Source organism: Pan troglodytes, chromosome 2 (assembly GCF_028858775.2).
Source record: "Pan troglodytes isolate AG18354 chromosome 2, NHGRI_mPanTro3-v2.0_pri, whole genome shotgun sequence".
In the NCBI taxonomy this organism is placed as follows: Eukaryota; Metazoa; Chordata; class Mammalia; order Primates; family Hominidae; genus Pan; species Pan troglodytes.
Genome location: NC_086015.1, coordinates 177,348,516 through 177,374,812, shown reverse-complemented (window position 1 = coordinate 177,374,812; position 26,297 = coordinate 177,348,516). Strand labels below are relative to the sequence as shown.

The 26,297-nt window shown below is 39.1% G+C and overlaps 1 protein-coding gene and 1 long non-coding RNA gene across 10 annotated transcripts in view; both read right to left on the bottom strand.

Annotated features, from left to right (window-relative positions):
* Positions 1-26,297, bottom strand: part of NLGN1 (neuroligin 1) — a 905,219-nt gene that overhangs the window by 78,433 nt on the left and 800,489 nt on the right. The window lies entirely within an intron of this gene.
* The window catches only part of LOC107970842 (uncharacterized), a 71,372-nt gene continuing 56,648 nt past the window's right edge, over positions 11,574-26,297 (bottom strand). The window contains exon 2 of the long non-coding RNA XR_001713798.4: positions 11,574-16,126. This is a non-coding gene — a long non-coding RNA (uncharacterized LOC107970842). The remainder of the gene's footprint in view (positions 16,127-26,297) is intronic.

Below are 26,297 nucleotides of genomic sequence, written 5' to 3'. Positions count from 1 at the left end.
TTAATTCTGAGAACATAATGGGTATTGCTTAATTTTATTTCTGATAATCTCTGATTTGTGTTGCAAAATTGCAACACAATTTATAGTATTGGCTGTAGTTTTGTATCTTTTAAAATTCCAGACATTAAAAATATACAAAACTACAGCTAATACCCTCAGAGTAACATGAAAAAAAACCCTTACGATAAGTCAAAATTCTTTGAGTAACATTGTCCTAAGTGATTTATTTTTAAAGTGCTAAAAAAGCATGTCACATATATTATTATGTTAATATTTGGGAGAAAAAAGCCCTTTAAGGCAAATAATTATAAATTAAATATGGTAAAATAGCATCACAAAACCAGTGTTTTATCCCTAATCTTAAATCCAAGGAAGACAAATGCTATAAATCATCATCTAAAAATGTAATAGTTTTCAAAAGTAAATTATAACGTTAAAATAATTCAGTAATTTAAATTTTACTTTTAATCCCATAATTCTCCTTTCAGAATTTATTCTAAAATATTAAGAAAAATTATTCAAAACTTGGAAAGCAAGGGAATGAATGCAGTTCTTTTCAATGTAATTGTTTGTACAGGTTCTTCCATGGATTAAAAAATTGTCTAAAAGAATGCAAAGTGCAGACACTGGAATGCTACATTTTAACTAGTAGATTTCTGCCTGGTAGAAAAGAATAACCCCAAAGGTTATTGTTTTATTATCACATGGGACATTAAACAGTTTTGCTTCTTATTATTATTACTTATTGCTTACTATTATTATTTCAACATTGTTTGTTTGATTGATTATACATCTCTGTTCCTCATATATTCCTTGGAACCAGTCTTAGAATCATGGTTTCTTTAATAATTAATAAGTTGAATGAAATATTTGACATGTGTTTATCTTAAATTTCAAGGAAAGTCCTATTTTTAATTTTCAGAAAATTATACTCTAACAAAACATTTGACTATGGCTATGGACAACTATTATAGCAGAATTTATTAGCACCCAAAATTACTCACAACTCAAATGGTACCGTATGCTCCACAATTTAAACCATAGTTATTTTGAAAGAGGGAAACATAGCAATTATTTTCATAATGCTTCTTGTGATAGGCAGAAAAAAGGCCTCTGATGATGTCCACATCTTAATCCTCAGAGTTTGTGAATATGCTACCATATGTGGCAAAGGAGAGTTAAAGTTGCTTATAGAATTAAGATGGTTAATTAACTGACTTTTAAATAAGGATAGTATCCTGGATTATCCAGGTGGGTCTAATGTAATCACAGGGGCCTTTAAGTGTCAAAGAGAAAGGCAGAAGAGAAGGTCAGAGCGGTATGATATGAAAAGGACCTGACCAGCCTTGCAGCATTTGAAGATGGAAGAAGAGGTCATAAGCCAAGGATTGCAGATAGCTCCTAGAAGATGCAGGAGGCAAAGAAATGGATTCCCCTTCAGGAAGGAACACAGCTCTGTTGATGCCTCATTTTAATCTAATGGAACCAGTGTCAGACTTCTGACATGTGCAATTGTAATAAAATAACTTTGTGTTGTTTTAATCCATTATATTTGTGGTAACTTACTGTAGCAGCTATAGAAAACTAATAAACATCTCTGTATGTTGATAATGACAGGGATACATTCTGAGAGATGCATCCTTAGGTGATTTCATCATTGTGCAAACATCATGGGATACACTTACACAAACCTAAATGATACAGCCTAGTGAGAGGTGACAGCATGATGGCAGTCCTCAGAGCCCTCGCTTGCTCTTGGCACCTCCTCTGCCTGGGCTCCCACTTTGGCAGCATTTGAGGAGCCCTTCAGCCCACCACTGCACTGTGGGAGCCCCTTTCTGGGCTGGCCAAGGCTGGAGCCCACTCCCTCAGCTTGCGGGGAGGTGTGGAGGGAGAGGCGCGAGCGGGAACCCAGGCTGCGCACGACGCTTGCGGGCCAGCTGGAGTTCCGGGTGGGCGTGGGCTTGGAGGGCCCCGCACTCAGAGCAGCCGGCCAGCCCTGCTGGCCCCGGGCAGTGAGGGGCTTAGCACCCGGGCCAGCAGCTGCGGAGGGTGTACTGGGTCCCCCAGCAGTGCCAGCCCACCGGCGCTGTGCTCCATTTCTCGCCGGGCCTTAGCTGCCTTCCTGCGGGGCAGGGCTCCGGACCTGCAGCCCGCCATGCCTGAGCCTTCCCCCGCCTCCATGGGTTCCTGTGCAGCCCGAGCCTCCCCGGCGAACACCACCCCCTGCTCCACGGCACCCAGTCCCATCGACCACCCAAGGGCTGAGGAGTACGAGCGCACGACACAGGACTGGCAGGCAGCTCCACCTGCAGCCCCGGTGCGGGATCCACTGGGTGAAGCCAGCTGGGCTCCTGAGTCTGGTGGGGATGTAGAGAGTCTTTATATCTAGCTCAGGGATTGTAAACACACCAATCAGCACCCTGTGTTTAGCTCAAGGTTTGTGAGTGCACCAATGGACACTCTGTATCTAGCTGCTCTGGTGGTGCCTTGGGGAACCTTTATGTCTAGCTCAGGGATTGTAAATACACCAATCAGCACCCTGTGTTTAGCTCAAGGTTTGTGAGTGCACCAATTGACACTCTGTATCTAGCTGCTCTGGTGGGGCCTTGGGGAACCTGTGTGTTCGAAACTCTGTATCTAACTAATCTGATGGGGATGTGGAGAACCTTTATATCTAGCTCAAGGTTTGTAAATACACCAATCAGCACCCTGTGTTTAGCTCAAGGTTTGTGAGTGCACCAATGGACACTCTGTATCTAGCTGCTCTGGTGGGGCCTTGGGGAACCTTTATGTCTAGCTCAGGGATTGTAAATACACCAATCAGCACCCTGTGTTTAGCTCAAGGTTTGTGAGTGCACCAATCCACACTCTGTATCTAGCTGCTCTGGTGGGGACGTGGAGAGCCTTTATGTCTAGCTCAGGGATTGTAAATACACCAATCGGCACTCTGTATCTAGCTCAAGGTTTGTAAACACACCAATCAGCACCCTGTGTTCAGCTCAAGGTTTGTGAATGCACCAACCGACACTCTGTATCTAGCTGCTCTGGTGGGGCCTTGAAGAACCTGTGTGTCGAAACTCTGTATCTAACTAATCTGATGGGGACCTGGAGAACCTTTGTATCTAGCTCAGGGATTGTAAACGCACCAATCAGTGCCCTGACAAAACAGGCCACTGGGCTCTACCAATCAGCAGGATGTGGGTGGGGCCAGATAAGAGAATAAAAGCAGGCTGCCAGAGCCAGCATTGGCAACCCGCTCAGGTCCCCTTCCACACTGTGGAAGCTTTGTTCTTTCGCTCTTTGCAATAAATCTTGCTACTGCTCACTCTTTGGGTTCACGCTGCTTTTATGAGCTGTAACACTCACCGCAAAGATCTGCAGCTTCACTCCTGAGCCCAGCAAAACCACGAGCCCACTGGGAGGAACCAACAACTCCAGACGCGCTGCCTTAAGAGCTGTAACACTCACCGCAAAGGTCTGCAGCTTCACTCCTGAGCCAGCGAGACCACGAACCCACCCAGAAGGAAGGATGGAGGTAGGTTTTAACAAATCAAAACAAAAGTGGCAATGCCTAAGTAGGAAATACAGAATTAGGCCGGGCACGGTCGTTCACACTTGTAATCCCAGCACTTTGGGAGACTGAAGTGGGTGAATTGTTTGAGCTCAGCAGTTTGAGACCAGCTTGGGCAACATGGCAAAACTCTGTTTCTATTAAAAAAATAAAAGAATTAGCTGGGCCTGGTGGCATGTTCCTATAGTCCCAGCTACACGGGAGGCTGAGGTGGGAGGATGTTGAGCCTGGGAGGCAGAGGCTGCGGTGAGCCTAGACCATGCCACTACACTCCAGCCTGGGCAACAGAGCCAGACCCTGTCTAAACAAAGAAACAACAACAACAGAAAGGGAAAACAAAAGAAAATAAAATACAGAATTACCACCTGCCTATATCACCACGTTACACACATTGCTCCCTGCAGCATATAATACTAAACACCCTCACAAACAAAGGAATAGAAAGATAAACATTCAGTTCTTTTAGGTCTGCTGATGATATCCTTTGGGCTTTTGCTGATTGAATTGAGGTTCTAGGCATTGTGTTTACCTTCTGGGCCTCATGATTGATAAATTATTGTTCTCCTTTTTTTTTTCCCTATAATGGCGCTATCTTGCAATAATTGTACCTCTTTGAAGGCAACATATAAGTAGGCTGTCAGATTTATAAATACAAGCTACTTAGGCCAGCTATGTACCAGTAATATTAGAGAGCACTAGAAAATTCCAGTGAGAACCTGCCCTATATCTGACCCTAGACTTAGCTTTCTAAAGTAATGCCAATCAGATCTAAATTGGGTGTTTGGAAGGGGGTCATATTGGCTGCAGTAATGGTGAGTCATCTATCTTCACCTGCGATTTGAGTGACCACCTGCTGTTTTATCTTTCTGTCTGAATAAACTTATTATTAAGTTACAGTAACAAATCAGATTATCCTCACCCCTGCCCTTTGCTTTGCAGATTTGGTACATCCTTTCTTAAGTGAAATAAAAGTTTGACCTAATCTAATTCAACCATATCTCCCTACCTCCCACAGATGATTCTCTGTTTGAAATGGGAATGTAAAGTCAGACTGCTGCTTTGATTTGGGTGGTCACGCAGGAAGCATAGAATTGGAATTGAATGATATTTTCACGACCTGGAAATAATAGGGAGCAGATGCCCATTTTATATCATTCATTCATGCCCCCAAAAGGCATTCTTAAGGAGTCTCTGTTAAAATAAATTGATTTGCTTTTTGCTAAAGGTTTGCTTTATAATGTGTCAAGGGGTTTGAAAAATACAGGCAGTATTCAAAGAAAGCAAACCAAATACATGCAGCGTTTGGCATTTTTTACCAATTAGAACTTGGCAAGCAGTTCTAGTTTGCATATATTTCAATTAAGAGAAATTCATTTGTACATCTCTAACAAGAATATTAATTCAACTTGTACTGAAGGCCTAGAATGTGCAAATTTCTGTGCTTGACACCATGAGGGGTTGAAAGAGGCATAAGAGATTGTCGTTTGTTGAGACAGCAAGACACACGAACAAAAAATTATTAATAGCTATGAAAAGGTACAAGCAAATATCTTTGGGGACAATTGTCTCTGACTGTCTTACCTGAAGAATGAGATAAGAAAAATATCCTAGAGGGAGGAGCCAAGATGGCCGAATAGGAACAGCTCCTGTCTACAGCTCCCAGCGTGGGCGACGCAGAAGACTGGTGATTTCTGCATTTCCATCTGAGGTACCGGGTTCATCTCACCAGGGAGTGCCAGACAGTGGGCGCAGGTCAGTGGGTGCGCGCACCGTGCGCGAGCCGAAGCAGGGCCAGGCATTGCCTCACCTGGGAAGCGCAAGGGGTCAGGGAGTTCCCTTTCTGAGTCAAAGAAAGGGGTGACAGACGCACCTGGAAAATCGGGTCACTCCCACCCGAATACTGCGCTTTTCCGACCAGCTTAAAAAACGGCGCACCACGAGATTATATCCCACACGTGGCTCGGAGGGTCCTACGCCCACGGAGTCTCGCTGATTGCTAGCACAGCAGTCTCAGATCAAACTGCAAGGCGGCAGCGAGGCTGGGGGAGGGGTGCCCGCCATTGCCCAGGCTTGCTTAGGTAAACAAAGCAGCCGGGAAGCTCCAACTGGGCGGAGCCCACCACAGCTCAAGGAGGCCTGCCTGCCTCTGTAGGCTCCACCTCTGGGGGCAGGGCACAGACAAACAAAAAGACAGCAGTAACCTCTGCAGACTTAAATGTCCCTATCTGACAGCTTTGAAGAGAGCAGCGGTTCTCCCAGCACGCAGCTGGAGATCTGAGAACAGGCAGACTGCCTCCTCAAGTGGGCCCCTGACGCCCGAGCAGCCTAACTGGGAGGCACCCCCCAGCAGGGGCACACTGACACCTCACACGGCAGGGTATTCCAACAGACCTGCAGCTGAGGGTCCTGTCTGTTAGAAGGAAAACTAACAAACAGAAAGGACATCCACACCAAAAACCCATCTGTACATCACCATCATCAAAGACCAAAAGTAGATAAAAGCACAAAGATGGGAAAAAACAGAACAGAAAAACTGGAAACTCTAAAAAGCAGAGCGCCTCTCCTCCTCCAAAGGAACGCAGCTCCTCACCAGCAATGGAAGAAAGCTGGATGGAGAATGACTTTGACGAGCTGAGAGAAGAAGGCTTCAGACGATCAAATTACTCTGAGCTACGGGAGGACATTCAAACCAAAGGCAAAGAAGTTGAAAACTTTGAAAAAAATTTAGAAGAATGTATAACTAGAATAACCAATACAGAGAAGTGCTTAAAGGAGCTGATGGAGCTGAAAACCAAGGCTCGAGAACTACGTGAAGAATGCAGAAGACTCAGGAGCCGATGTGATCAACTGGAAGAAAGGGTATCAGCAATGGAAGATGAAATGAATGAAACGAAGCGAGAAGGGAAGTTTAGAGAAAAAAGAATAAAAAGAAATGAGCAAAGCCTCCAAGAAATATGGGACTATGTGAAAAGACCAAATCTACGTCTGATTGGTGTACCTGAAAGTGATGGGGAGAATGGAACCAAGGTGGAAAACACTCTGCAGGATATTATCCAGGAGAACTTCCCCAATCTAGCAAGGCAGGCCAACGTTCAGATTCAGGAAATACAGAGAACGCCACAAAGATACTCCTCGAGAAGAGCAACTCCAAGACACATAATTGTCAGATTCACCAAAGTTGAAATGAAGGAAAAAATGTTAAGGGCAGCCAGAGAGAAAGATCGGGTTACCCTCAAAGGGAAGCCCATCAGACTAACAGCAGATCTCTTGGCAGAAACCCTACAAGCCAGAAGAGAGTGGGGGCCAATATTCAACATTCTTAAAGGAAAGAATTTTCAACCCAGAATTTCATATCCAGCCAAACTAAGCTTCATAAGCGAAGGAGAAATAAAATACTTTACAGACAAGCAAATGCTGAGAGATTTTGTCACCACCAGGCCTGCCCTAAAAGAGCTCCTGAAGGAAGTGCTAAACATGGAAAGGAACAACCGGTACCAGCCGCTGCAAAATCATGCCAAAATGTAAAGACCATTGAGACTAGGAAGAAACTGCATCAACTAACGAGCAAAATAACCAGCTAACATCAGAATGACAGGATCAAATTCACACATAACAATATTAACTTTAAATGTAAATGGACTAAATGCTCCAATTAAAAGACACAGACTGGCAAATTGGATAAAGAGTCAAGACCCATCAGTGTGCTGTATTCAGGAAACCCATCTCACATGCAGAGACACACATAGGCTCAAAATAAAAGGATGGAGGAAGATCTACCAAGCAAATGGAAAACAAAAAAAGGCAGGGGTTGCAATCCTAGTCTCTGATAAAACAGACTTTACACCAACAAAGATCAAAAGAGACAAAGAAGGCCATTACATAATGGTAAAGGGATCAATTCAACAAGAAGAGCTAACTATCCTAAATATATATGCACCCAATACAGGAGAACCCAGATTCATAAAGCAAGTCCTGAGTGACCTACAAAGAGACTTAGACTCCCACACATTAATAATGGGAGACCTTAACACCCCACTGTCAACATTAGACAGATCAACGAGACAGAAAGTCAACAAGGATACCCAGGAATTGAACTCAGCTCTGCACCAAGTGGACCTAATAGACATCTACAGAACCCTCCACCCCAAATCAACAGAATATACATTTTTTTCAGCACCGCACCACACCTATTCCAAAATTGACCACATACTTGGAAGTAAAGCTCTCCTCAGCAAATGTAAAAGAACAGAGATTATAACAAACTATCTCTCAGACCACGGTGCAATCAAACTAGAACTCAGGAGTAAGAATCTCACTCAAAACCGCTCAACTACATGGAAACTGAACAACCTGCTCCTGAATGACTACTGGGTACATAATGAAATGAAGGCAGAAATAAAGATGTTCTTTGAAACCAACGAGAACAAAGACACAACATACCAGAATCTCTGGGACGCATTCAAAGCAGTGTGTAGAGGGAAATTTATAGCACTAAATGCCCATAAGAGAAAGCAGGAAAGATCCAAAATTGACACCCTAACATCACAATTAAAAGAAATAGAAAAGCAAGAGCAAACACATTCAAAAGCTAGCAGAAGGCAAGAAATAACTAAAATCAGAGCAGAACTGAAGGCAATAGAGACACAAAAAACCCTTCAAAAAATTAATGAATCCAGGAGCTGGTTTTTTGAAAGGATCAACAAAATTGATAGACCGCTAGCAAGACTAATAAAGAAAAAGAGAAGAATCAAATAGACGCAATAAAAAATGATAAAGGGGATATCACCACAGATCCCACAGAAATACAAACTACCATCAGAGAATACTACAAACACCTCTACGCAAATAAACTAGAAAATCTAGAAGAAATGGATAAATTCCTCGACACATACACTCTCCCAAGACTAAACCAGGAAGAAGTTGAATCTCTGAATAGACCAATAACAGGATCTGAAATTGTGGCAATAATCAATAGCTTACCAACAAAAAAGAGTCCAGGACCAGATGGATTCACAGCCGAATTCTACCAGAGGTATAAGGAGGAGCTGGTACCATTCCTTCTGAAACTATTCCAATCAATAGAAAAAGAGGGAATCCTCCCTAACTCATTTTATGAGGCCAGCATCATTCTGATACCAAAGCCGGGCAGAGACACAACCAAAAAAGAGAATTTTAGACCAATATCCTTCATGAACATTGATGCAAAAATCCTCAATAAAATACTGGCAAAACGAATCCAGCAGCACATCAAAAAGCTTATCCACCATGATCAAGTGGGCTTCATCCCTGGGATGCAAGGCTGGTTCAATATACGCAAATCAATAAATGTAATCCAGCATATAAACAGAGCCAAAGACAAAAACCACATGATTATCTCAATAGATGCAGAAAAAGCCTTTGACAAAATTCAACAACCCTTCATGCTAAAAACTCTCAATAAATTAGGTATTGATGGGACGTATTTCAAAATAATAAGAGCTATCTATGACAACCCCACAGCCAATATCATACTGAATGGGCAAAAACTGGAAGCATTCCCTTTGAAAACTGGCACAAGACAGGGATGCCCTCTCTCACCACTCCTATTCAACATAGTGTTGGAAGTTCTGGCCAGGGCAATTAGGCAGGAGAAAGAAATAAAGGGTATTCAGTTAGGAAAAGAGGAAGTCAAATTGTCCCTGTTTGCAGACGACATGATTGTATATCTAGAAAACCCCATTGTTTCAGCCCAAAATCTCCTTAAGCTGATAAGCAACTTCAGCAAAGTCTCAGGATACAAAATCAATGTACAAAAATCACAAGCATTCTTATACACCAACAACAGACAAACAGAGCCAAATCATGAGTGAACTCCCATTCACAATTGCTTCCAAGAGAATAAAATACCTAGGAATCCAACTTACAAGGGATGTGAAGGACCTCTTCAAGGAGAACTACAAACCACTGCTCAAGGAAATAAAAGAGGATACAAACAAATGGAAGAACATTCCATGCTCATGGGTGGGAAGAATCAATATCGTGAAAATGGCCATACTGCCCAAGGTAATTTACAGATTCAATGCCATCCCCATCAAGCTACCAATGACTTTCTTCACAGAATTGGAAAAAACTACTTTAAAGTTCATATGGAACCAAAAAAGAGCCCGCATCGCCAAGTCAATCCTAAGCCAAAAGAACAAAGCTGGAGGCATCACACTACCTGACTTCAAACTATACTACAAGGCTACAGTAACCAAAACAGCATGGTACTGGTACCAAAACAGAGATATAGATCAATGGAACAGAACAGAGCCCTCAGAAATAACACTGCATATCTACAACTATCTGATCTTTGACAAACCTGAGAAAAACAAGCAATGGGGAAAGGATTCCCTATTTAAGAAATGGTGCTGGCAAAACTGGCTATCCATATGTAGAAAGCTGAAACTAGATCTCTTCCTTACACCTTATACAAAAATCAATTCAAGATGGATTAAAGACTTACATGTTAGACCTAAAACCATCAAAACCCTAGAAGAAAACCTAGGCATTACCATTCAGGATATAGGCATGGGCAAGAACTTCATGTCTAAAACACCAAAAGCAATGGCAACAGAAGACAAAATTGACAAATGGGATCTAATTAAACTAAAGAGCTTCTGCACAGCAAAAGAAACTACCATCAGAGTGAACAGGCAACCTACAAAATGGGAGAAAATTTTCGCAACCTACTCATCTGACAAAGGGCTAATATCCAGAATCTACAATGAACTCAAACAAATTTACAAGAAAAAAACAAACAACCCCATCAAAAATTGGGCGAAGGACGTGAACAGACACTTCTCAAAAGAAGACATTTATGTAGCCAAAAAACACATGAAAAAATGCTCATCATCACTGGCCATCAGAGAAATGCAAATCAAAACCACAATGAGATACCATCTCACACCAGTTAGAATGGCAATCATTAAAAAGTCAGGAAACAACAGGTGCTGGAGAGGATGTGGAGAAATAGGAACACTTTTACACTGTTGGTGGGACTGTAAACTAGTTCAACCATTGTGGAAGTCAGTGTGGCGATTCCTCAGGGATCTAGAACTAGAAATACCATTTGACCCAGCCATCTCATTACTGGGTATATACCCAAAGGACTATAAATCATGCTGCTATAAAGACACATGCGCACGTATGTTTATTGCGGCATTATTCACAATAGCAAAGACTTGGAACCAACCCAAATGTCCAACAATGATAGACTGGATTAAGAAAATGTGGCACATATACACCATGGAATACTATGCAACCATAAAAAATGATGAGTTCATGTCCTTTGTAGGGACATGGATGAAATTGGAAATCATCATTCTCAGTAAACTATCGCAAGAACAAAAAACCAAACACCGCATATTCTCACTCATAGGTGGGAATTGAACAATGAGATCACATGGACATAGGAAGGGGAATATCACACTCTGGGGACTGTTGTGGGGTGGGGGGAGGGGGAAGGGATAGCATCGGGAGATATGCCTAATGCTAGATGACGAGTTAGTTGGTGCAGCGCACCAGCAGGGCACATGTATACATATGTAACTAACCTGCACAATGTGCACATGTACCCTAAAACTTAAAGTATAATAAAAAAAAAAAAAAGAAAAATATCCTAGAGTACAAAATATTCCTGTTGGGGAAATTTCTCCTAGCCTGTGGCCTCTGTATATAGAAGCCATATACATTTTGACTATTGTAAAGTCCATTCAGTTCACACATTTGGCTTGGCAATATAACATGAATCAATTTCTTTGTAATGAAAAACATATTCATTTTATTTCTAATTGAGCTGAGCATAAATCTGCATTCTGTCTGTATCTTAGTACAGGTGCATTCATTTGATAGAAATGTATTGAGTGCCTACTTTATGCCAAATCCTGTGCCTGTGGCTAAAGAACCTGTTAGGGTCTTACTCTGCGTAGGATCTGGGCAGGGCCATTACACCAGGAGATATAATGGGGAAAGAGCGGTACACCAGCCAAGCATGTTATTTTTACTCAATATTGCACTTTTTGTATCCAATGCTTGTCTTTTTTTTTTTCATGAATGAGCTAAACAAAAAAACAATGTATAAAACACCTCCAGACATGAGCACCATTCAGTTTCAAAATCTCACCACTCTGGAAGAAGAAGAAAAAGAAAAAGAACTTTTAACATTCCTTCACTTCTCCCACAAGTCAACTGGCAGTCTCTGTGGCTGGGCGGGGTTGTTTTACTCATTGTGGATCTTTGATTGATGTGTGTGTTTCCATGGTAATCCTGAGACCAGTCCAGGGGGAATAAGGCAAGTATGGAGGATATCATACTTCAAACTTTCAACCAGAAGTACTTACTCTTGAACCCAAGAGGCTCACTCCAATTGAGAGTCTGTCTACATTTTGCCAGACCCTGCGCTGGGTTTTGCTGGGTAAACAAAGGCACACCCTTGCTTCCAAGAGTCTATCAGTTTCACAATGACAGGAACATGTGGTACTCCCTAGGTTCTAATGTTCTTTTCCCCATTCCACACAGGTCTTCAGAATACCAGTTATGCTGGGAAGCACAGCAAACTGTTCTCATCAAAGAAGAACTTATCATAAATTATTTTACTGGTAGCTGAAAAGCAATCCAAGGGAGACTCTGAGAGGTAACTTCTATAGAGCACTGATAGGTTTGCAAAGCAGTTTAAAATGAACAGCAGTAGGGGCTGAGTGTAGGACACAGGCCCTCTTTTCTTATCTTGGCTGGGGGCCTTGGCAGACAGCAGGGTCTTGAGCAAATAAGAGGGGGGGGGCCTATGAACCCACTGGTGTAGTATGAGGTAAAAGATAAAAAGGTGCTCTAGCTAAAACGAAATTCAGTTTTGCCAAGGATTGATCTGCTTCCAAGGTGCCTGATGTTGCCTCCTTGACCTTGGTGGCTTGAAGTTGGTGTGATCCTCCAGCCCAGTATCTGATTTCTCCCCTGTCACTGCATGCAGAGGAGACCAAGTGAAGAAAGGAACACAATGCCTCCTCAGGGATTTTGGAGTTACCTGCTTAGAAGATTATCTGTGATTATTTTGAGAATACATGCTGCATTTTCTTGATCTAAAATCAGAGTCCATGTTCTTATTTGCTGGTTAGAAACAAACGTTGTCATCTTATTGGGAGATTTTTACCAGATTCATCTGGACTTTAATATTAATAATTGAAGTATTTTCTCAGTTGCTAAATTTGATTTTGGGTTCTACAGTGAACAAATTAATCACATAATTTTCATGTCCACTTCATCTATGTTGATTAAAATATTTAATACAAATAATAGTGGCCATGCCTACTGGGCTCTGGTTGCTGGGCACTGAATTGAAGCACTTTACATGTAGTTATTTCAGTGATACTCACGAGAATCCTATAAGGTTGAACTTAGCAGTTCTGGGACATACTTAAAAACAGGCTTTCTCTAGTATATATTGTGGAAACATATTAAAATAAAAAAGATACACATTGTCTAATCAGAATTTAAGTGCCACTGTATTTCCTATTTAATATATGCAAATTAGTCATCTGTCTAGGTATTTTCTTTTCAGATACAAAAACACAGAAATTAGATAAGGGACATACTTACAGGTGATTTAGTTCATTTTTGCTATTGTAAAGCTTAACTTATAAATGTCTATATTAACGCAATTTAAAAATATATACGAAAGACCAACACACATACAGATACTATGACAGCAAAATCATTGAAAAGTCCTGAGGAGTTGAAAACCTTAAAAATTACTACCATAATATGCAGATTCTTTTCTGCAATAACAATAATTACTTTGATTTTTAAATGTTAACTGAAATTAAAACTTTTATATTACATTTGGAGAGTTTTATGTACTAAGTATAAAAGAGGTGCTGAAGTAAGAGTGAGTAATGCAAATCTAAACATCTCCATTTTCTTTTTGAGAATTGCAATGTTATAATATTTAACTTTAACCTCAAGCTAATTGTATTCTAAAAACAGAATATGATACAATCAATGCTAAATCTTCAAGTGTATTGTTTTGAATATCTAAATTTTCTTAAGAGGAAATTTCAGTGGATTCCTAAGATTAGAAAAACCACAATGTATTTTCATGTTATTTGAGATATTAGTTGAACATATAAAAATTTTTTAAAAAATTTTGAATCATATTCAAATTAATAAAAGTGCCACAATAGTTTGCTATTTTGTGTTCAGTACAGTTACATAATTTCTGGATCAAGAGACTTCACGATCCTGTGATCATGTGACTAGTTTTCTGTGTTCTATTTCTGCCAACTCATTGGTGCCTATTACATTTAAATCCTTCTTTAATAAGCCCCTGCAGACTAGGATATGATAACTGGAAATGAGTAATCCAAAAAGATTTTCAGGTGACATCTAAAAAAAACCTGTTTGAAGTTTAGTTAATATGCATTTTAATGTTTTACTTGCCTAGAAATTAAAAAGTTGAAAAGTTGTGGTAGGTAATATACTAAGCTGTTTTAGAGATGAAAGAGTATCCGTGTTAACGATCAAAGTTTTCATCTGTGAAGCTTTTCTAGGGCATTAGTCATGGAAAGACCACAATCTTCTATAATTTACCATGCATAGATACAAATCCTGCTAATCAGATTACATTTTTGCTTCCTCATGAGCTTAGGCTGTCTCAAGACTTTCACCCCAAACTTTATTATCAAAAAACCCCAACCCTATGTTTAGTGGAGCAAATACCAACAGAATCTGACACACTCTACTGAGAACATGTAGGACGTCAGTTAACATCCGTGGATGCATTTATCCTATGCACTAATCCAGTGGCTGATCGGCTGGAATGTTCAATGAAGATTTCTTTACATCAGTGGAAACACAATTAATCCATGCTTTTGCTAATCACATTTTAGGTTAAAATTTTTTTGATATGCAAAGAATATTTCTTCCTCTGGAAACAAGTTTAGAGTGTTGTACAATGTTAAAATCTATTCTGATTAATTGTCTTTAAAGAACAGCAAAATTGCTCTGGAATTAGAAGTTATCAAGAAAATACTTGGGGTAATAATAGGTCAATTTTGTAAAATTAAAAACAAAACAAAACAAAAAGCCCTACTGCTCCAAAAGAAAAAGATTAGGAGAAAAACACACATTTCATTAAAAATCACCATCTGATTTAATTTTACTTATGTAGATACAAGTCTGTTGTCTCTTATGTCTAATAGAAAGATATAAAATTGTATTTTTGGCATGAATTCATTTTAAAACTGTTAATATTAATGCTATGATTAAAAAGTCTGTATAATAATTGTAATTTTAAAATAATGACTCCAATAGAATTTCTATATTATCTGAAACAAATTATAATATCTACCCAGGAAATTTGTTTTGTGTCTGTGTTGCTATGGAAATCTTTTTTTAATAAAGAATGATTGGATTAAGTTTCTAATAATAACAGAATAGCCACAGCTATATCATTCAAATCTAGAAATTCTGAAGAAATATACCTTATGAAAAATATGTATCTATGGAAAAGATCCTGCTTTATGAGCTACAATTACACAAGCCCTAGTCGATATTCAAATAAGATGGCATCCTATGTTGGTGATGCTGGAAGAGTGGTGATGGGAGGGTGTTCTTTGATCTTTCATCCATTTTCCTCATATATGTGGGTGCCCTGAATGTATCAGATCTCTGTCTGCCTTCTGCAGCTGTAGCAGCATGCTAGATGATGGAATAGCAGTGCCCTGGTCAGCAGAAGAAAGTCCTGAGACAGAACACCCAGGACAGCATACATGGCTTCCCTGTCTCACAAGATTCATCCACATCGAACTTCCCAAGAACAAATGTACCACGGGCTAATCTGGAGGGGTGAGTGTTTATGTTTCACAGAATGAATGAATACTTCCTCTGTGCACGAATACACTTCCTCTGTGCACGGTGAAGTGGATCTTCCAATAAGGATTTTAAACATCTCTTTTGGCAGGAAATCCTTAGTAGCAATTAGAATTTTTAACCTTTGAGAGACTGCACAGGGCAGAAAATTACTGCTCTTGTCTAGGTCATTGAAGCATCAGTGAACTTCTGCTGATGTCAGGAATGTGAGCTGATGGGTAGAAATGGCCAAGAACTCTCATAATCATAGGAGGAGAGAGCTTAAGTTTGTGCTTCAGTAAGCAAGCACATTAGATAGACTTATCTTTTTGGGTCAGGTACCTTTCAATGACACGCTCTACCCTCAAAATAAATAAATAAGTAAATGAATGAATAAATAAATAAATAAATAAAGTGCTTCCCTTGTAAAGAAAAATAGTCCACAACCTCTAACAGAAAAATGAGGGCAATTCACTTGACCAACAAGATTCACCACTCACTGAGGACTAACAGCCTGTCCTCAACCACCTGTGTGTATCTCTCATTGACTTCCACGGGTGAGATGGGAGCGCTGACCTTTATTATTACTGCTGCGATATTTATTCTTGAATAACAGATTTTCTTGTATGAGTCACACACAGGTTCTTCTTTTCTTCCCCACAGTAACACCAGAATTATTCATTTGCATCTCTGTTGCCATGGGAAAATGAACATTGTGAAAAGCAGTCAGGATTATGAGTTTAAGGCAAAATCTAGTAGTAAGGAACAAAGAAAACTCAGGCTGAAAATATACACACAGCACAACTAATATTACAGAAAAATGACAACTTAAAAATAACAAGAAAAAGAAAATAGAATTCCAATGAATCTTTGACCTTTTGAGTAAAATACTCTGAGTTTCAAAACTATTTTTCAGGGTTTTATTTTTTTTTTCTAGTAGAAAAACACCCTGACGCTTAGGAATAAAGTAGACATGCTATTTTCACCACCTGGTACATGGCTGGCAGACAGAAAGGCCATTGTGTGCCAAATAGCAGATAATTGGATCCTATCTACACTGGGAACCTGCTAGGTCATTAGCAGACTTTTCATTTGGAAATAGACATGGCTATTTAAGAGGAGCAGGGAACAGGAATGAGATACCAACTCTTCTGTGTTTAGCTTAGTTGGGCAAGAGGGTTTGTGTTTGGATCCAGGTCATTTTATTCCCAATTCCTCAAGTACCATAGTACTGTGCACAGAAAACACATTTCAACGGAGAGGGATAAGATGAAAGGCAGAGAGACATAAAGACTTAGAGAGACGGGGACATGTTGAGATATAAAGAAGTGAATTGAGAGCATAAAAGGAGAAAAAAGGAAAGAAGGAGGAAGAAATGGGAAGAGAGGAAAGCATAAGAAAAAGAAATAAGGATTAAAGAATAAGAAGTACACAGAGAAATGCATGAAAGAAAATTTGAATGATAAAGAGAACACAAGGAAAAAAAATCTGCCTTCAATAAGAAACTTCACCTAAAAGGTCAGGGCAAATTAGGGAAAGGAGAACCATGGTGAGAGGGAAATAAGTGCTGTGGAACACTATTATGGATACTTAGATTCATTATATTGTCCATATAAATGAGGTTTCCTTATCTAGACACAAGCTTTATTTGGGAGCAGATGGCAATGCTGCTGGGTGACGTTTATATGTAAGAAATTTGTTTCAATATTGCCCTCTCCTTTTATATTTAAGCTCAATGAACTTGAGGATTTTCTGACATCTTGATCCTTGCTTCTCATTGGACCTCATTCATTTGAGTTTGCAATTTCTAGATCACTAGGCTGTAATTTGTAACCTGCCTATGAATGGAGTGAGAACATTATAAGTGACCTGTCATTGCTGAGAGGGGGTGATGCTGTACAGGAAAGAGAAGGCAGAGCTGGAAGGTGGGAGACCCAGAATCAGTCCCAGCAGTACCTCTAAGTAAATAGGACATTAGGAGAGGCCAAGAGCAAACAGGGCCCAATTTCTTTTTTCTTTCTTTCCCCTTCCTTCCTTCCTTCCTTCCTTCCTTCCTTCCTTCCTTCCTTCATTCCTCCCACCCTCCCTCCTCCCGCCTCCCTCCCTTCCTCCCTCCCTCCCCCTTTCCGTTCCTTTCCTTTCCTTTCCTTTCCTTTCCTTTCCTTTCCTTTCCTTTCCTTTCCTTTCCTTTCCTTTCCTTTCCTTTCCTTTCCTTCCTGTTCCTGTTCCTGTTCTTTTCGAAAGAGGGTTTTACTCTGTAGCTCAGGCTGGAGTGCAGTGGTGCAATCACAGTTCACTGCAGCCTCAGCCTCCCCTCCTGGGTTCATGCTCTCCTCCCACCTCAGCCTCCCAAGTAGCTGGGCCTACAGGTGTGTGCCACCACACCCAGCTACTGTTTCGTAATTTTTGTAGAAAGGAGGTTTCACTATGTTGTCTAGGCTGGTCTCGAACTCCTGGGCCCAAGCAATTCACCTACCTCGGCATTCTAAAGTGCTGGGATTACGGGCGTGAACAACCATGCCCTGACAGGGCTCAATTTCTACCCCCAGGCTATACACACTTGTATAGTCTGTGGACACTACTGCTCTAGGATCAGAGAAAAAGATTAGCAGTGATTTTTGCTCCATGTAATTAGAATAGTTGTGCCTGATGGTTAAGGAAAATATATAGTGGAGGAGGAATAACTGGTCTGTTTAGGGTCAAGTAAGATAAAGTTGCCCCATTCAATAGCTGACAGGGAGGTTGAAATGAAATTTTGATCTTAGGTAAAAGTGCATATAAAAGAAAAGATTGTTAATATTATTGCTTTGTGATGTTTATTAGTTGAAATTAATATTTCTGCAACATATAGCACTTTCTATGAAATCTATCCTATTGAAGCATTTACCGCTTTCTACTCTGGATACTAGTTATTGATGGCCATGCTTCACCTCGTCTGCTATACTGTAGGGCCCTCCAGTGAACAATCTGTGTCTGATGAATCTTTTACCTCTCAAAGCATTTAAAAAGAGCTTCATGCACAGTAAGAACTTAGTTTACATTTGGTGTATAAATGACAGGAACAATGAAGGAAGTCTTTCTAGGTCAGAATGTGAAGACTCAAGCTTTGGGTTTTAATATTGAGGTTATAGAGTTGAGAACACAGTGTTCAAGCCTTAGAAGTTGAATAGCTAGTATTCTGAGCCATTATTTATAATTATTAATTATTCATTGCCTATTATGTGCTAGGAACTTTACAGCAGTTACCTTTTCTTCTTGCATTAGCACTGCAAGGTAGCAGTCACTACCTGCATTTTACAGATGAGGAAACAGGAGATTAAGTAATTTTTCCAAAGTGATAAAATGAGTAAACGGCAGAGGCAAAGGAGCTGAAGTCAAACTCAGGGTTCCTGGTCCATTATTATTAGACCCCAGCATCCCACTGCTGATCACACGAGGAGCTATGAAACTTTCCTGTTAAATCTAGTCTCCAGGGAGAGCTCTCCAGGCCTAGATGTCCAGAAAAGGCCATTGGCAGGAAAAAAGTGACAGACAAACTTGGCTATAACTGTGGGCTTTGGGTAAATTACTAAGCTCCTATGGTATTTATTTCCTCCTCTGCAAATAATGCTGCTCTGTAAATAACAATACTTCTTTCACATCCATTGGGTGTCTTTTTATATAAGGTTGAGATGAGATGTTTGAAAATCTTGTAGAACTGTGCTTCCCACATGATAGGCATCTACTAAATGCCATTCTAACCTGAATTTCTGCAGAAGTAAAATGGAATTTATGGCACCAAAATGATAATGAGGAGAAAGTTTCTTTCCGTGAGCCTTTCGGAGCATGTATCTGACTGTTCCTCCACCTCTGTCCTTACCGCAGGCAAACCTTATCTAATCATCGTATTCATTTACTGATGCAGATAGCTGCCCATTGAGAGGATCCTCTTGAAAAGGACCCTCATAGATTGTGAGCTCTAGGTGAACTCTTCCACACTGTTCAGACTTACTCCCCTCTGTAAGGCAGTCCACATCCCCAAGAATTAGAAAATAGTGCTTTTTAGAAAAGATCACCTTGGCCACATATCCACTCTCACTCTTACTACTATTACCATTATTACTGATAGTAGCCAACATTGATCAAACACTTAAAACGAATCGAACATTGTCTCAAATCCTTTACGTTTTATTAAATCTTCATAACAAACTTACGGGGTATGTGCTATTCTTATTATTATCATTTTACAAATAAGGAACCTGAGGTTTACATCCTTTGTCAAAGCATTGCATACTCTCAGCGTAGCAAGGTTAGATTGACTCCCAGAAAAGCTGCTCCATAAAATGAATATAAGAATATGCAGGACGGGCGCGGTGGCTCATGCCTATAATTCCAGCACTTTGGGAGGCCGAGGTGGGCGGATCACCTGAAGTCGGGAGTTTGAGACCAGCCTGGTCAACATAGGGAAACATTGTCTCTACTAAAAACACAAAATTAGCCTGGCGTGGTGGCACATGGCTGTAATTCCAGCTACTCCGGAGGCTGAGGCAGGAGAATTGCTTGAACCTGGGAGGTGGAGGTTGCAGTGAGCTGAGACAGTGCATTGCACTCCAGCCTGGGAAACAGAGCGAGACTCCGTCTCAAAAAAAAAAAAAAAAAGAATATGCAATCTAGTCATGAGGCCAGATCAAAAGAGATTCATGCACATTACCTTCGTCATTAAATAATACCCCAGGGGAGAGAAGTGTGGGCACTCAGATAAATATGGTTCAGTGAATGTCACTTAATTACCATAAAGGTAAAAATAATGAATTGAAACATAGTGAGTCTCATTATCAATTAAAAAAAGAAAACGAACAAAAATAAGATCCCATTACATTCTTTTTCAAATTTGAAAATTTAAATAATTTTATCCGATGATGGGACTATTATGAAATAAGCATCCTCATATTCTGCCAGAAGAAATAGAAATTTGTATATTTGTACAGGCAAAATGTATCAAGGGCTTTGTAAATGTTTAGACTTTGATTCAGCAATCTCCCATCTTGGAATTTATCTAAAGTAAATAAGCTCTGCAAATATTTATATGTAAGGATGTACACCACGATATATTTAGTAATAACACAAAGATATAGCTACCAAGAACACAGGCTATCCAGAGTTGGGCTCAAATCCCAACTCTATAGTCACTAGCTCTTTGACCTTGGGGAAATTTATCTCCCTGAGCTTTAGTTTCTGCTTTAGTAAAATAAAACTGCACGTAAAGCATGCCACAGAGTATCTGACCCACAATACATACCTGATAAATATTAGCTGTTCTATTTTCTCCTCTGTTACTACTATTATTACTTACCAACCTAGAGGTACAACAATGTAGAATGATTACATTATAGATGATTATCGATTTCATGGAATCATGTTCTTAGAGATTAATAATATAAACATAGTAACAATCAACTAAGTGACAAATGTACAACACAAAACTACAGGAACCATCTCAAATTTTAGTATAGAGTATATAGATATATGTGTATGTATAACTACTTGTAGAAAGACAAAAAGAATAACATCAAAATGTCAATACTAGATCGTTCTTGGGATTGTAAGTGACTTTTTACATTTAGTTTCCAAGTGTTCTACAGTAAATATGTGTTACTGTTATAATCAGAAATAAATCTTAACAAAATATGATTTTAAAGCAGTTTTTAGGACAGATTAACTTATCTACATACACACACACACACACACACACACACACACAAGATGATGGGAATTATTTTGAAAGTCACAACCATGGATGTCTGTGGGTTTTTGACTGCCCGTACCTATTTTTATTTTCTAAGAGCAGCCTCAGTTGCATTTAGAAAAGTATTGTCCTCATTGAACATAGACTGGCAGGGCTGCGTTCCAATCACCTCCCTCTCTTAGTCAAGGAAGAGTTATTGTTACCCAAGCCAGGCTAACTGGATTCTCCTTTTTTTTTTTTTTTTTTTTTGAGGTTAAGTACCGTAGCTCAAGAAAGCCATTCTCCTTTTATAAAGTCTTGAGTAGAGCAGCAAATAGACTGAAAATATTTGGAATTCATTTATCCTAGTACGGCTCACTTAATCACTCTGTATCTGATATAAACTATACCTATAGTTATTTTTCCTCTTCCACCAAGACGGCTTGGTTCCTGTTAGTTTTTAAGCTTGGTTCTGTAGCCTTCCTGTAATTCTGTGGCTTTCCACTATTGTTCCAAAACATTTCCTTTTGCTTAAGATAGTCAGAGTTGTCTTCTATTGCTCCTTAGAAGACAACATATACACTACATTGTTGAAATTTACCCTTGTCTTTTTAAATCCTATGTTCTAGTTGTTAAAAATAAGCATATAAAACTTTCTCACCTTCTGTGGGCACGGACCACCCAACATTTCAGCAAAGGTGATAGCTAAAAGATAGAGATATTTTTGCCATCCATGCATCCCAGCAACAGGAGATGCTCCAAATGACTTTGTTATAAATTGACAAAATTAAATATTTATTGAAAGCACAGACTCTGGAGTTTGACTATCTGCGGTTAAGCCCTACTTCTACCACTGCAAGCTGAAAGGCCTTGGGAATGTTACTATTGGGGATAATAATGGTTCTTACAGAGTTGATGTAAAGATGAATAAAGTCAATATATGTAAAGCATTTCAAGTACAATCTTGGGGTATGCAAAGTTCTACTTGTGTTAGCTATTTTTTTCTATACATTGTAGATCATGACAGCATGATTGTTGGCAATTATTTAAAATTTAACTGATTTATTTTTCAAATAGTTAAGTGCCATATGAGTACTTGTTATAGAAAACAAATCTAGAAATATTGGTTGGTGCTTTTTGATCTAAGATCACTGAAAATGTTACAGAAACAAGGTTCACTCTAAGAACGCACCAAATTTCCAATGAAATAACATTTTGTGCATTAAAGTTAAGATCATTAGCCATGGTAGATGGTTATAAAGATTTTCTAAGCATATTCTCATTTTAATTGATGACATTACGGGCAGAGTGTATACAAGACGAATAAAACTCAAAATGAGAACTTTTAAAAATAGATTTTAACTTAAGTTTACAAATAAATGTAATAGAAAATCTAAGTAAGTATAATTTTGCATGACTATTGGGAGAGCTTGGGAAATTTGATCTTCAGATTAGCAATGCAGCGAAAAAAAGAGAAAAAAATAGATGTACAGAATTATCTTCTGATTTATCAATAACTATAAATTTATGTCAGTTTCTGAGGCTAAAAACTGAGTATGACAAAGTTCTGGATTATGAAGAATTCAGACCCTATTGCCAGGCACATGATAGGCATTTGTGAATAAAATTATGCTTGTTAAGTGAATGTACTAAACTAATAAAAACATTTCTAAAAATCAGATTTTAAAGTGTGCCAGATTCTGTCTTCTAAAATATAGTCTGTCTAAGACTATAGGCTTACCTAAGATTCAATTTATAGGCTTAAATCTGTGCCCCTCCTGGTTTATCCTCCTCAATCTTGACAGAGCATTAAGGAGCCCGGGGACTCCAGGTGACTGATGCCTAAGAGTTATGTTTACTCTCCAGGTGTGGCATTTGGTGAAACTGGAGTGAGTCCATGCCCTAATCCATGTAAATGGTTGCCCAATCTATGTTAGTAAATTTCTACCTTGACCTCTGATTATACTTAATTTCCCCTGAAGAAGGCATTTTTTTCTCTCCAAACTTCAGCATGCTTCTCTAATGGTTTCCAAAAGTTGAATCAGGTTTCCTGTGCCCCCTGCTCTTTAGCGGCGTCTCTTCCAACTTAGGTGAAGCATGTAGCATCAAGATAATATTGCAAGTCAGGCAAGAATATTTCTTGTGCACAGACACTTTGGCTGCATTGGCTGCCATGGATTATGAATTTGGCCCCTAGAGAGATTTCTCTAATCCCTCACTAAGTCCAAGTCCAAATTCAGAATGGATTTGGTTTGAGGAGCAATCTCATACACAGATTAGCTTCCTAATCTAATTATTTTTCTGGTTTATTAGTCTGTTTTTTCAGATCGTCTCTTTGAGTGTAGTTAATAAACTCTTCATTATTCATAAGTCTACTTACTGGACTTTTTAAATGTAAATTTTATTAATACAGTGATAATTGATGTTAATAATGCCTCTGAAATATCATCAAACATATTTTTTAAAGATTCAATTTTCTAAAAAAGAGAGATCTTAAACTTGCTTGTATATTCTATTTTGAACATAACTCTTCAACAATTATTATATATGATGGGAAGGGAACTAGTTTAAAGGTCAAGACTTCTGTGTTTGGGTCTAGCTATGACTGTGAGTAAAAAACATGATCTTTGGCTGGGGGCGGTGGCTCATGCCTGTATTCCCAGCACTTTGGGAGGCCGAGGCAGGGGGATGACCTGAGGTCGGGAGTTGGAGACCAGCCTGACCAACATGGAGAAACCGCATCACTGCTAAAAATACAAAATTAGCCGGACGTAGTGGTGCATGCCTGTAATCCCAGCTACTCGGGAGGCTGAGGCAGGAGAATCGCTTGAACCCGGGAGGCGGAGGTTGTGGTGAGCCAAGATCGTGCCATTGCACTCCAGCCTGGACAATAAGAATGAAACGCCATCTCAAAAAAAAAAAAAAAGAAAAAGAAAAAAGAAAAAAAAATCTTGAATGGTTCACTGAAACTTTCTTTCTGGGTCTCATTTCCTTTTTTTTTTTTTAGTGAATAGGTTATATTTTCTTTATCCCAACATTCCTTATGGGTCTAAAAGATAATGTTATATCTGTAACTATCTATGTCTATATATATACACACACACACACAAATGTTTATTTACTTCTTAAACATATCCTCATCTTTTTGCTTTTTTTTGAGATAACTATATTTATCAAAACAATACTTTCTCTACAAATAGCCTGATGATTTTTGTACATCTGGGTTTGTTTAACTTAGACTATAATCTAAATATCTTGATTTAGTTAGAAGTGTATATAGGTGGATTATGTCATAAAAGAATGATGGGGATTGTTTCTTTTTTTTTCTTTCTTTTTTTTTTTTTTTTTGAGACGGAGTCTAACTCTGTCTCCAGGCTGGAGTTCAGTGGCGCGACCTCAGCTCACTGAAACCTCCGCCTCCCAGGTTAAGTGATTCTCCTGCCTCAGCCTTCTGAGTAGCTGGAACTACAGGTGCACCACCACGCCCAGCTAATTTTTGTATTTTTAGTAGTAGTTTCACCATGTTGGCTAGGATGGTCTTGATCTCTTGACTTCGTTATCCATCTGCCTCGGCCTCCCAAAGTGCTGGGATTACAGGTGTGAGCCACCGCGCCTGGCCAGGAGATTGTTTCTTAAATTTTGATTAAAATTTTGGTCTTTTGGAAAATATGTGGGAAATAAATATTACATCACAATAAAAAATATTGCAGTTTCTTTAGCAGTAAAATAACAGAAGTAGAGGAGGATGGTCAACTAGTGAATGAAAACACCAGTTAGCAATGGTATGCTATGGTGTTCCCTTGGTAAATGTAGATAAAGAAAAATGATGAAATTTATTCTAAGCTCTGCAGTGACTATTGGCTTTTAAATTAATTTTTAAAAATAAAAATTGTAAAACAAATAGAAAATGTTTTACAAATGTCAGAGAAGAATTTGTAATGAAAATATTTTAAACAATGTCAGAGAAGAATTTGTAATGAAAATATTTTAAACCAAGCCTTAAAAATGTAATCTTACACAAGATAGCACAGTGATGCTACTTTTAGGAATGAGAGATGGATACTATTTTTAGCTTTATCTTTATAAAATAATTATTTATTCAGCTTTCCCATATGGCCATCTGCACTACTTTGCCATGGTAGAATGGAATAATCTTAGTAACAGCTTATTTCTCATGTAATAGCAACTCCTCCATCTTTCATGAAAACATCAAGAGGCACAGGACGAAGATCAATGGAGTCGTAAGAAGATTTTGGATTTGTGTGTGTGGCCTCTGACAAAACTGTTTCCTTTGTTTCTGATACTCCTTGAAACCTCGCAGTTCAAAACCTACTTTTTTGGTTTAAGGTAATTTATTTCTTGTTTGGATTCAAATACTCCCAGAAAAAGTACCATCACTACACCAATAATCCCTCTCCCAACTTTGGCAGGAGGGTTTTAAGTGAAAAGCTTTTGAGGTAGAGAGTATATGGAAAAGGTACTCTTGAAAAGTTGAAGGGCAGAGAGATCAGAGAAAGAGGGATTTGGAAGCAGTCGCAAGGCATTATTATCCTGCTCAATAGTAAGCAATGACTAATTGTTAGACAAAGCTGTAGTAAACTTTTAAAAACTATTGTGTGCCATTTTATTTTGTTCCTTTGTACCAACTGTTTTATGTCACCTTATAAAAGGTCTTACATGGCACTACAGATACAAAGAGGAAAATAAAATCATACCAAACTTTTAGTAGTTTAGTGACAGGAGCTGACAATTAGTTATATACCAATGTAATAAGTGCTTTAATAGTGGTACATTCAGAAGAGAACTACTTCTGCTTGGTTTGAAGGAGGAGTTAAGTGTATGGATAAATGACATTAAAAAACAAAACAAAACACACAGGAGTTTAGTAATAGCAAAGGCCCAGATATATGGAAATGCAAATCACTCCAAGGAATAATGAACAGTTCTGTGTGGACAGAGTGGAAGTTGCTGGGGAGGGAAATTGGGGAAAAAATGAGGCAAGGAAAGTAAGTTATAACAGATGCTTTTCATAGGCAAATAAAACTATTTATTAATTGAGCTCTTTGTGGGAAGCACTTTGGGGAACTCATGATGCTATATAACTAGCCCCAAGAGCTTATAGGCCAATAGAAAAGACAAGACAGAAACACGCACACA